Source organism: Neoarius graeffei, chromosome 8, assembly GCF_027579695.1.
Source record: "Neoarius graeffei isolate fNeoGra1 chromosome 8, fNeoGra1.pri, whole genome shotgun sequence".
NCBI classification, from domain to species: Eukaryota; Metazoa; Chordata; class Actinopteri; order Siluriformes; family Ariidae; genus Neoarius; species Neoarius graeffei.
The window spans coordinates 32,109,124-32,119,840 of NC_083576.1; positions in this window are offsets into that span (position 1 = coordinate 32,109,124).

A 10,717-nucleotide genomic window follows, 5' to 3' on the forward strand; every position below is an offset into this window, starting at 1 on the left:
TCACATATATATCTCATGTAACATATAACACAAAACTTGATACACACACATTTTATATATATATATATATATATATATATATATATATATATATATATATATATAAAATGTGTGTATCAAGTTTTGTGTATATATATATATATATATATATATATATATATATATATATATATATATATATATATATTTCACAGTTATTCCACGAAATCGAGTTGTACATGAGCTGATAGCTGACAAGGCATATAGCACCAAGTAGGCTATAAGCAATGTACAACGAGACTGAGTGGAATAACTGTTTTATTCTATCCACATTCACTGGATTTTAAGAAACACAGCATTTTTATTCTTATTTTTTGCAAATTCAATGAATAAAAACTTGATACAAAACATCCAACAAAATCATTTCTGCTTGTAATGTAAACAAACCGGCGAAATGACTGTAGCAATTTGTGAAAAATGCTATAATAATAATTCTTGAAAAATAAAAAAAAAGATATGTTCTTACCATCAAATACTTTTGTTCCATGTTTTGTTCCTTTTTTGTCTTTTTTTGGGGGGGGTTTGTTTTCGAGTAGAGTTTTTATTTAATCTGCCATTGGTTCAGCAACATGCTCTGCCATTTTGTTTTCCTCTACTCACGGTATATGAGCTGATAGCCTCGTAACAGAGTAGCCAATCATAATTGAGGAAAATGATCCAATATTACATATCTGTGAGTGGCAAAAGTATGTGAACCTTTGCTTTCAGTATCTGGTGTGACCCCCTTGTGCAGAAATAACTGCAACTAAACGTTTCTGGTAACTGTTGATCAGTCCTGCACACTGGCTTGGAGGAATTTTAGCCCATTCCTCCATACAGAACAGCTTCCACTCTGGGATGTTGGTGGGTTTCCTCACATGAACTGCTCGCTTCAGGTCCTTCCACAACATTTCAATTGGATTAAAGTCAGGACTTTGATTTGGCCATTCCAAAACATTAACTTTATTCTTTTTTAACCATTCTTTGGTAGAACGACTTGTGTGCTTAGGGTTGTTGTCTTGCTGCATGACCCACCTTCTCTTGAGATTCAGTTCATGCTGTGGGCGGTAGAAATGGGCAACTGGACTTGCTTGAAAATTCTTGAAAACTTAGGATGCAAACACAAGTTAGCCACTTCTGGAGGTCTTGGAGCCAACTTGCAGGTCCGAACCTGTTCATCCGCAGCAAGTGGCACACTGCAAAAAGGAATGTTGCCATCGGAGACATAGTGTGGCTCTGGAACCAAAATGCACTGAGGGGGCAATTCAAAAAGTTGTCGACAACTGCATCATCTGCAAGAAGGAAAGAGCAAAAACCTGTCAGCAAATCATGGGTGACTTACCTGAAGAGTGTGTCAATCCAGCTGCACTGGATTGACACGTGATGGGGCAATTGTGACGGGGTCAGCGTCATTTCAATCCAGGAGCAGTTCCTCTCCAAACTCACACCAGAACTGGCACAACAGTGTCGAGATACCTTCTGCAACATAGCGTCCAGGGCATTCAACTCCAGTGCTGCTGAGAGAGGTCTTCTAGATGAACACTGCCTCACTGAGTACCCAGTCATTCTAATGCTCCTCAATGTCACTGCCAATGACGGACAGAGTGTCGGGACCCTCATTGACCTGGCATCAGACACAAACTACATAACACACAAAGCTGCAAGCAAATTGAACCTGAGAAGTGAAGACGTTACACTGGTGGTTCATGGCGTTGGAGGGATGAAGGTGTCTGTTGCAACCAAGTGCTACTTGCTTAAGATACGAGTCAGCACCCCAAGAGGGACACTCAAAGCACACCAACTCATCTGCTATGGACTTGACAAAATAGCAGAAGTCCACAGACATGTCCCGGCAGAAAAGCTGCAGAAAATCTTCTCAGACATCTCTCTGGAAGATCTGGCAAGACCAAAGGAGATCCAACTCCTCATCAGCCACAAAGAAGGGCAGCTGGTACCCCAGAAGGTTCGTTCCGTTGGTGACTTGGTGTTCTGGGATGGCCCGCTTGGCAAGACCATTGGAGGCACACACCCGGACCTCTTTGAAGAAGTCACCTTAACGGCCCACACCTCCAAGACTCACTTTGCAAGATCCATGCGCACTGCAGCTGTCAGATACACCGAACTCACCTGCAAAGTCCCAGTCTCCCGCCAGTCTCCCAGACATCCCAGCTCCCAGTCCAACACAGCCACTAGTAACAGAGACTTCCTGAAGTGGTGGAAATGGGAAAGCATTGGAGCAGCTTGCGAATCGAGATGTGGAGGATGTTGCTGCGGGAACTGTCAGCCTGGTGGGAAAGAAATGACACTGGCCGAAGAAAGGGTGATGGAGATGGTGAGGGACGGCTTGACTTATGGGGCCGGAGACCACCACAGCCCTGAACCACACTGGCACACCAAGTACCCATGGAAAAAAGACCCAGCATCTCTTCCTAACAACAAGAGAGCAGTTGAAGCCATGTTCCACAGAACTGAGAGGCAGCTGGCGAAGGAACAGGAGTGGAAAGTGGCCTACACCTCACAAGTCCACGAAATGGTGAGCCGCAGAGCTGCAGTAAAGCTGTCCAAAGAGGTTCTGCAAAGCTGGACCGGGACAGTGTGGTATATAAGTCACCTGATAGCCCCAAATCCACATTCAGTCTCCACCCCAGTGAGACTGGTATGGAACAGCAGCCAGAAGTACAGTGGCCTCAGCCTAAATGACATCCTGATCAAAGGCCCTGATGTCCTGAACCCAATCAGAGGTGTCCTGCTGAGGTTCCGTGCTGGTATCTTCACAGCTTTAGGGGACATCCGCAAAATGTATAACTCTGTCTGGCTTGAGGAAAGAGAAGTCCACCTGCATAGATTTCTGTGGCGTGACACAGAAGATGCAGAGATCGAAGAATTCGCCATAACAAGAGTCAACATTGGAGGCAAACCTGCTGGTTGCATAGCCCAAGTTGCCATGCGAGAGACCGCCAGCCTGCCTTCATTCAACCACTTCAAAGAGGAGAGACGTGTCCTCGAAGAGGATTCCTATGTCGATGACATATTGACTTCCCACAACAACCTCGACCACCTGAAACGCCTTACATCCAACATTGAGCAGATCCTTCAAGCAGGAGGGTTCTTCATGAAGCCCTGGATCTACTCAGATCAAAGTGGGAGGAGCGAGTCGAGAGGTGAGAAGATCGAGTCAAACACCATGATCCTGCCAAACCAACTCACCGAAGAGGATAACAAAGCCCTGGGCCTCGGCTACACTGTCGACGATGACAAGTTACATGTCATGGTTGCAGTGAACTTCTCCAAGAAGAAGAAGAAAATGCGCCTCGGCCAGGTCTTGTTGAAAGAACAAGTGAGAGAACAAACCCCCAACCCACTCACCAGAAGAGAGCTGTTAAGCCAAGTCTCTGGTCTCTATGACCCTCTCAGCCTTGTGGCCCCAGCAAAACAGAAGGGAGCCATCCTGGTCCGCAGGGCCTTCCAAGAGGCAAAAGTCATGTACTGCGTAGAAGACACCTGGGATGCCACCTTGTCCAGAGAGCTCAGAGACGATGCCATAAAGCTCCTCGAAGAGTACACTGAGCTGAGCCAAGTTAGATTTCCTCTTAGAGCTAGTTAGAGCTCTCACACTGCCAGATCCAGCTGAAAGACCATGTGCAATCACCTTCTCTGATGGCAGTGAGTGTGCATATGGTGCCGTGCTGTACCTGCGTTGGAGCTGCAGCCATGGTGTTGTAGTAAGGCTAGTTGAGGCCAAGGCTAAGCTGACCCCCCTCAACCATAAATGTGACCCTGTGAAAGCAGAAATGTGCGGAGCAGTCTTTGCAGCACGGCTGAAGAACTACTTCCAAAAGCACTGCCGAATCGAGGTCAAGAGGTGGTATCATCTAGTTGACAGCCAGACCATCTTGGGTGCCATACAGCGTGAAAGTTATGGATACCAAACCTTCTACACAAACAGAATTGGTGAGATCCAGAGCAGCACTGACATCCGCTGGAACAAACTTCATTGGAGCGAAACCTGTCCTGGAAGAAATGTATACTTACTTGAGACAACTGAACAAAGAATCACTTGAAGAGTATGCTGCCAAAAACGGTACCTGCTGGACATGGAAAATCCTTCCAGCTGACTCACCCCACCGGAACGGTGCTGCCAAAGCTGCTGTCAAGGTCACCAAAAGAGCTCTGCAAAGCCTTGGTGGCGGAGGAGGCCTTACCTTCAGTGAGTTCCTGACAGTGCTTAAGCTAGCTGCTAACCTTGCCAATGAAAGGCCAATCGATGCCAGAGTTCAGAGCCGTGAGGACCGCATCAACTACGTAACCCCAAACACACTGTTGCTTGGCCGAGCCACACAAACTGGAGACTTCAAAACAGTAGACTACACCACCTACCCTTTTCCTTCTGGGGTACCAGCTGCCCTTCTTTGTGGCTGATGAGGAGTTGGATCTCCTTTGGTCTTGCCAGATCTTCCAGGGAGATGTCTGAGAAGATTTTCTGCCGGGACATGTCTGTGGACTTCTGCTATTTTGTCAAGTCCATAGCAGATGAGTTGGTGTGCTTTGAGTGTCCCTCTTGGGGTGCTGACACGTATCTTAAGCAGGTAGCACTTGGTTGCAACAGATACCTTCATCCCTCCAATGCCATGAACCACCAGTGTAACATCTTCACTTCTCAGGTTCAATTTGCTTGCAGCTTTGTGCATTATGTAGTTTGTGTCTGATGCCAGGTCGATGAGGGTCTCGACACTCTGTCCGTCATTGGCAGTGACATTGAGGAGCATTAGGATGACTGGGTACTCAGTGAGGCAGTGTTCATCTAGAAGACCTCTCTCAGCAGCACTGGAGTTGAATGCCCTGGATGCTATGTTGCAGAAGGCATCTCAACACTGTTGTGCCAGCTCTGGTGTGAGTTTGGAGAGGAACTGCTCCTGGGTGTCAGTGAGTCTTCTGCCCTCAGCCCTCACTGGACTGAACTTGGGTGTTCTTTGGGACTGGGGTCTGGCAACTGGATAGAGGAGGAAGTGGTGTTGATCTTTGCATTCTGGATACCTGCACAGGTAAGTGGTTTTCTTGCAGCTTTCACCAGTATGGACTTCGAGGCATCTTTTGCAGGCACCAAGTTGTTGTGCTGCATCCCTCTTTTCCTAGACCCAGCATCTCTTCCTAACAATAAGAGAGCAGTTGAAGCCGCGTTCTGCAGAACAGAGAGGCAGCTTGCGAAGGAACCGGAGTGGAAAGTGGCCTACACCTCACAAGTCCACGAAATGGTGAGCCGCAGAGCTGCAGTAAAGCTGTCCAAAGAGGTTCTGCAAAGCTGGACCGGGACAGTGTGGTATATAAGTCACCTGATAGCCCCAAATCCACATTCAGTCTCCACCCCAGTGAGACTGGTATGGAACAGCAGCCAGAAGTACAGTGGCCTCAGCCTAAATGACATCCTGATCAAAGGCCCTGACGTCCTGAACCCAATCAGAGGTGTCCTGCTGAGGTTCCGCGCTGGTGTCTTCGCAGCTTTAGGGGACATCTGCAAAATGTCCCCTTGGTGGCAGAGGAGGCTTTACCTTCAATGAGTTCCTGACAGTGCTTAAGCTAGCTGCTAACCTTGCCAACGAAAGGCCAATCGATGCCAGAGTTCAGAGCCATGAGGACCGTATCAACTACATAACCCCAAACACACTGTTGCTTGGCCGAGCCACACAAACTGGAGACTTCAAAACAGTAGACTACACCACCTACCCCTTCAAGAGACTGCAAGAAATGCAAACACAAGTTAGCCACTTCTGGAGGTCTTGGAGCCAACTTGCAGGTCCGAACCTGTTCATCCGCAGCAAGTGGCACACTGCAAAAAGAAATGTTGCCGTCGGAGACATAGTGTGGCTCTGCGACCAAAACGCACTGAGGGGGCAATTCAAGCTTGCAAGAGTGGTTAGCATGAATGTAGACTCCAAAGGCATTGTCTGGGATGTCCATGTGAAAGTCCCCCCAGGTGGACGTGCTCAGGTGAAGACTCCAAAGCCAACCAAAAAGTCCGGGGACCCGCAGGGTACCACACTGCATCGGGATGTGCGACGCCTCATCGTCCTCCTCCCGGTGGAGGAACAAGTCAGCAGAGACCAGCTCGCCTGATGGGTGCGATCTTCCCGTGACGCGCCAGGCCAAGATCGAGTGGGAGGTGTCGCGGCGACCTGCCGCAAGGAGTGTCTGAACGCAGGCTCACATGATTGACAGCTGCCTCCGCCACTCCCTGCTACGCTGAATAGCAGTGCTGCGCTACCAGCGCATGGCTTGACAGCGCGCGCTGAACAGGCAGCCAATCACAACGCTAATTAGCAGGGCAGCGGTCGTTCTAGAAAGATAGGCAGAATTGACATTCAGTTTGTAACGAAGCAGCAGCACAGCAGTTGCAAAGAGAATTCGCTACTAACACAAACTTTACAGCACATCGGGGAAAAAAGGACGAAAAAGGCTACCGGTAAACCCACTGAACTTTTTTATATGCAAACGCTGCGCTCGCAGTAATCCGTGGGCATGAGAAATGTTTGTTTCTTATAGTTTGCTGGTAGTTGCTAACGTGTCCTTCGTTTCATTACATTAGTTTAATTTAATCAGTTTCCTTTCTCAGCGCCGTGTAGTAAAATATCTTCAGTTAAAGTGCACAAACTGCCTGTTAAAGGGCTAATGGTTAAAATGGTTCTTAGTTTAGAACTGGTTTTCTGTTCATTTATGTTTGTTCAGCAACATATTACCTGAACAATTAAAAATGGTTAAAATATACTTAATTTACCTTATACATAAATATTTATATATTGTTGCCTAATTAACTTGGGCCTTGTTATAGAAAAACAAGCATTTATTCATACTTACTTTGTTGTAGAAAAACAGGCATTTATTCATGCATGCTTTGTTGTAGAAAAATAGGCATTTATTCATACATTTATTTTTGTTTGTATGTTTAAAGGTTTTTCACCTTACTTCTACTTACAGTACTTCTTACTTCTGCTTCTATTTCTACTTACTTCTACTTCTGATTCTACTTCTGATTCTGGTTCTACTTCTACCTTTTCTTCTGGAAAAACCCACTACTACCACAAAATGTTTCACCTCTCGTCCGGGACATCCCGGACAATGCCTTTGGAGTTTGCATTCATGCTGACCACTCTTGCAAGCTTGAATTGCCCCCTCAGTGCGTTTTGGTCGCAGAGCCACACTATGTCTCCGACAGTAAGTTACCCATGATTTGCTGACAGGTTCTTGCTCTTTCCTTCTTGCAGATGATGCAGTTGTCGACGACTTTTTGGGCCAGAATTCTTCCTCTGATCACCCAGGCTCTCTTTTGCAACCGCAGCAGAGTCCCTGCCACTCCGTCATGTCCCTCACTGTGTGCTTCACGGGCCAGGAGAGTGGAGACCCAGGCTTGGTATGGTAGCAGGGGAACAGCTTTATGGTCCTCTTTGAAGGCCTGTATCCGCCCTCCACACATCAGGATCCCAGTTACTTGATCTTTGTATACAACAAGCCTGTCAGTAGTTGTATTTGGGAAGTTCACACCTTCTTGCGCTGCCAGACATAGTTTCAGGAACACGTTTTTCCTTTCGCTGACAGTGATGACGCCAGATGAAGGTATTGCCTCCCACTTTGCTTCATCTCCCCTCTTGGCATGCAAGAACTTCTTAGCCGCCCTCCAAATCCATGCAACCGTCCCGACCAGCCGTCTTAGACTGCTGAAGCGCCTTTCGTCCAATAGATTTTGGACTGCTGCTACTGTTGGTGGCGGGTTTCTGGACTTGGATTGTGCTTCGTCCTGGACTGCAATTGGGCTTTGTGCCTTCAGCTGACTTCGGGTGAGTACAGCAGTGAATGTTTTCTTCTGCATTTTTGTGACGTTGTCTCTTGCCTGTGCAGCAACATCTTTCGCTGACTTTTTTGGCCACTCACCCTCAGGAAGCTGAAGGAACTGCGGACCTGACTGCCACTTGGATTTCTCGATTAGGTCATCAGGACTGGCCCCTCGGGTGATAATATCTGCAATGTTCTCGGCACCTGGAATCCACCACCAATCTCGGATGTCAGTGCTGCTCTGGATCTCACCAACTCTGTTTGCGTAGAAGGTTTGGTATCCATAACTTTCACGCTGTATGGCACCCAAGATGGTCTGGCTGTCGACTAGATGATACCACCTCTTGACCTCGATTCGGCAGTGCTTTTGGAAGTAATTCTTCAGCCGTGCTGCAAAGACTGCTCCGCACATTTCTGCTTTCACAGGGTCACCTTTATGGTCGAGGGGGGTCAGTTTAGCCTTGGCCTCAACTAGCCTTACGACGACACCATGGCTGCAGCTCCAACGCAGGTACAGCATGGCACCATATGCACGCTCACTGCCATCAGAGAAGGTGATTGCACATGGTCTTTCAGCTGGATCTGGCGGTGTGAGAGCTCTGGGGAATCTAACTTGGCTCAGCTCAGCGTACTCTTCGAGGAGCTTTATGGCATCGTCTCTGAGCTCTCTGGACAAGGCGGCATCCCAGGTGTCTTCTACGTAGTACATGACTTTTGCCTCTTGGAAGGCCCTGCGGATCAGGATGGCTCCCTTCTGTTTTGCTGGGGCCACAAGGCTGAGAGGGTCATAGAGACCAGAGACTTGGCTTAACAGCTCTCTTCTGGTGAGTGGGTTGGGGGTTTGTTCTCTCACTTGTTCTTTCAGCAAGTCCTGGCTGAGGCGCATTTTCTTCTTCTTCTTGGAGAAGTTCACCGCAACCATGACATGTAACTTGTCATCGTCGACGGTGTAGCCAAGGCCCAGGGCTTTGTTATCCTCTTCGGTGAGTTGGTTTGGCAGGATCATGGTGTTTGACTCAATCTTCTCACCTCTCGACTCACTCCTCCCACTTTGATCTGAGTAGATCCAGGGCTTCATGAAGAACCCTCCTGCTTGAAGGATCTGCTCAATGTTGGATGTAAGGCGTTTCAGGTGGTCGAGGTTGTTGTGGGAAGTCAATATGTCATCGACATAGGCATCCTCTTCGAGGACACGTCTCTCCTCTTTGAAGTGGTTGAATGAAGGCAGGCTGGCGGTCTCTCGCATGGCAACTTGGGCTATGCAACCAGCAGGTTTGTCTCCAACGTTGACTCTTGACACTTCTTCATGGACAGATGTCCTGATATTTTCCTTTAGAATTCGCTGGTATAATTCAGAATTCATTGTTCCATCACTCACTGCGTTTACATGCACATCCAAATCGAGCTACTGTCGGTAATCGAGCTAAGGGTCCCAGCAGGGGTGCCAGAGAAATCCAATCCTACATGCACACACGGAAATTGAGCTATTGTGTGAGGTACATTGTGCACCCGAGCCACAGGTGGCGCTACATGCCCCATCGTGTTGGTACACTTCCGGTTGTCGTCATGAAGAAGAGGAGTGATTTCCACTTTACATTCACACCACATGTCATTGCCACCTGTTGGCTACAAACTGTCCTGCGCAGACCACTGTTTTGTAAGACAACTTATTTTGCAAAATTGTATATTTTTCTAAAGTCCATTTTTTGCTTACAATTTAGCTTATGTCTTAATAAACACACAAAAAGTTCAATTGTTTTTGTTTTTTGTCTCCTTGTTCCTCCTGACCTCTTCTGCTGCTCGCTACTACTACTGTTGTCATGCCGACCGAGGCTGTTGTGTTTACCGCTTGTGGTCTCGTCACTCGTCACTTCCGGAAGGGAAGTAAGTAGCTTGACTACGTAGCTCGATAGGGTTTACATGAACTAAGTAGCTCGGCTACAATCACATAATCTAGGTGGCGTAGCTCGATTACGAGAAATCCAGTTCGTTTCGATTTCAGCCGAGCTAAGGTGTATCCATGGCATTTAGAACTTCGATTTTTAGTCGAGCTATGGCAGAAATTCGATTTTCTCTATGTGCATGTAAACGCACTGAATGATGGCAAGCCATCCTGGCCCAGATGTAGGAAAACAGGCCCAAGCCATGATACTACCACAACCATGTTTCACAGATGGAATAAGGTTCTTATGCTGGAATGCACTGTTTTCCTTTCTCCAAACATAATACTTCTCATTTAAACCAAAATGTTCTATTTTGGTCTTATCCATCCACAAAACATTTTTTCCAGTAGCCTTCTGGCTTGTCCACGTGATCTTTAGCAAACTGCAGACAAGCAGTGGCTTTCTCCTTGCAACCCTGCCACGCACACCAGTTCAGTCAGTGCGTTTACATGCACATAGAGAAAATCGAATTTCTGCCATAGCTCGACTGAAATCGAAGTTCTAAATGCCATGGATACACCTTAGCTCAGCTGAAATCGAAACGAACTGGATTTCTCGTAATCGAGCTACACGACCTAGATTATGCGATTGTAGCCAAGCTACTTAGTGCATGTAACCCTATCGAGCTATGTAGTCGAGCTACTTACTTCCCTTCCGGAAGTGACGAGTGACGAGACCACAAGCGGGAAACACAACAGCCTCGGTCGGCATGACAACAGTAGTAGTAGCGAGCAGCAGAAGAGGTCAGGAGGAACAAGGAGACAAAAAACAAAAACAATTGAACTTTTTGTGTGTTTATTAAGACATAAGTTAAATTGTAAGCAAAAAATGGACTTTAGAAAAATATACAATTGTGCAAAATAAGTTGTCTTACAAAACAGTGGTCTGCACAGGACAGTTTGTAGCCAACAGGTGGCAATGACATGTGGTGTGAA